We start from the raw sequence: 2,406 nt of genomic DNA, 5'->3' as shown, positions 1-2,406 counted from the left end.
GAATGCTTGGTGATTTTACTGCACCTAATTCCAATTTACATGGAAGAAGCATCTCCATTCCTGCCATTGGAGCAAACAACTTTGAGCGGAAACCTCAGCTAGTTTCTCTGATGCAGCAGAACTGCAAGTTTCATGGACTTCCATCTGAAGATCCTTTTCAGTTCTTAACTGAATTCTTGTAGATCTGTGATACTGTTAAGACTAATGGAGTAGATCCTGAAGTCTACAGGCTCATGCTTTTCCCTTTTACTGTAAGAGACAGAGCTAGAGTGTGGTTGGACTCTCAACCCAAAGACAGCCTGAACTCTTGGGATAAGCTGGTCACGACTTTCTTAGCCAAGTTCTTTCCTCCTCAAAAGCTGAGCAAGCTTAGAGTGGATGTTCAAACCTTTAGACAGAAAGAAGGTGAATCCCTCTATGAAGCTTGGGAAAGATACAAGCAGCTGACCAAAAAGTGTCCTTCTGACATGCTTTCAGAATGGACCATCCTGGATATATTCTATGATGGTTTATCTGAGCTATCAAAGATGTCATTGGATACTTCTGCAGGTGGATCCATTCACCTAAAGAAAACGCCTGCAGAAGCTCAAGAACTCATTGACATGGTTGCTAATAACCAGTTCATGTACACTTCTGAGAGGAATCCTGTGAATAATGGGACACTTATGAAGAAGGGAGTTCTTGAAATTGGTACTCTGAATGCCATAATGGCTCAGAACAAAATATTGACTCAGCAAGTCAATATGATTTCTCAGAGTTTGAATGGAATGCAAGCTGCATCCAACAGTACTCAAGAGGCATCTTCTGAAGAAGAAGCTTATGATCCTGAGAACCCTGCAATAGCAGAGGTGAATTACTTAGGTGGACCTTATGGAAACACCTATAATCCATCATGGAGAAATCATCTAAATCTCTCATGGAAGGATCAACAAAAGTCTCAACAAGGCTTTAATAATGGTGGAAGATACAAGTTTAATAATAGTAAACCTTTTCCATCATTCACTCAGCAACTGACAGAGAACTCTGAACAAAATACTTCTAATCTAGCAAACTTAGTCTCTGATCTATCTAAGGCCACTGTGAGTTTCATGAATGAAACAAGATCCTCCATTAGAAATTTGGACGCACAAGTGGGCCAGCTGAGTAAAAGGATCACTGAAATTCCTCCTAGTACTCTCCCAAGTAATACAGAAGAAAATCCAAAAGGAGAGTGCAAGGCCATTGAATTGATCGCCATGGCCAAACCTGTAAAGGAAGGAGAGGACGTGAATCCCAGTGAGGAAGACCTCCTGGGACGTCCAGTGATCAATAAGGAGCTTCCCTTTGAGGAACCAAAGGAATCTGAGACTCATCTAGAGACCATAGAGATTCCATAAAACCTCCTTATGCCATTCATGAGCTCTGATGAGTATTCCTCTTCTGAAGAGAATGAGAATGTCACTGAGGAGCAAGTCACCAAGTACCTTGGTGCAATCATGAAGCTGAATGCCAAATTATTTGGCATTGAGACTTGGGAAGATGAACATCCCTTGTTCACCAATGAACTAAGTGATCTGGATCAACTGACATTGCCTCCGAAGAAACAGGATCCTGGAAAGTTCTTAATACCTTGTACCATAGGCACCATGATCTTTAAGGCTCTATGTGACCTTGGTTCAGGAATAAACCTCATGCCCCTCTCTGTAATAGAGAAACTGGGAATCTTTGGGGTGCAAGCCACTAAAATCTCATTAGAGATGGCAGACAATTTAAGAAAATAGGCTTATGGACAAGTAGAGGACGTGTTAGTAAAGGTTGAAGGCCTTTACATCCCTGCTGATTTTATAGTCCTAGATACTGGGAAGGATGAGGATGAATTCATCATCCTTGGAAGACCCTTCCTAGCCACAGCAAGAGCTGTGATTGATGTGGACAGAGGAGAATTGATCCTTCAAATAAATGAGGACAACCTTGTGTTTACAACTCAAGGATCTCTCTCTGAATCCATGGAGAGGAAGCATAATGAGCTTCTCTCAAAGCAAAGTCAAACAAAGCCCCCATAGTCAAACTCTAAGTTTGGTGTTGGGAGGCCACAACCAAACTCTAAGTTTGGTGTCAAACCCTCATATCCAAACTCTAAGTTTGGTGTTGGGAGGTCTCAACAAAGCTCTGAACACCTGTGAGGCTCCATAAGAGGCCACTGTCAAGCTATTGACATTAAAGAAGCGCTTGTTGGGAGGCAACCCAATGTTTATTTATCTAATTTTCATTGTTTTTCATGTTTTATTAGGTTCATGATCATGTGGAGTCACAAAATAAATATAAAAATTAAAAACGGAATCAAAAACAGCAGAAAAAAAATCACACCCTGGAGGAAGACCTTACTGGCGTTTAAACGCCAGTAAGAAGCATGTTTTGGGCGTTCAA

General features: G+C 41.3%; 1 non-coding gene across 1 annotated transcript; it reads right to left on the bottom strand.

The window, feature by feature from the left end:
• Positions 1–365: 365 nt before the first annotated feature.
• On the bottom strand, positions 366–473 carry LOC112773970 (small nucleolar RNA R71). The gene has a single exon (XR_003188487.1). It is a non-coding gene; the product is annotated as a small nucleolar RNA R71 (small nucleolar RNA).
• Between the last annotated feature and the right edge of the window lie 1,933 nt (positions 474–2,406).

This window comes from Arachis hypogaea, chromosome 18, assembly GCF_003086295.3.
Source record: "Arachis hypogaea cultivar Tifrunner chromosome 18, arahy.Tifrunner.gnm2.J5K5, whole genome shotgun sequence".
Taxonomy (NCBI): Eukaryota; Viridiplantae; Streptophyta; class Magnoliopsida; order Fabales; family Fabaceae; genus Arachis; species Arachis hypogaea.
Note: the sequence above shows the minus strand (reverse complement) of the source record. Positions and strands in the feature narration are given on the sequence as shown.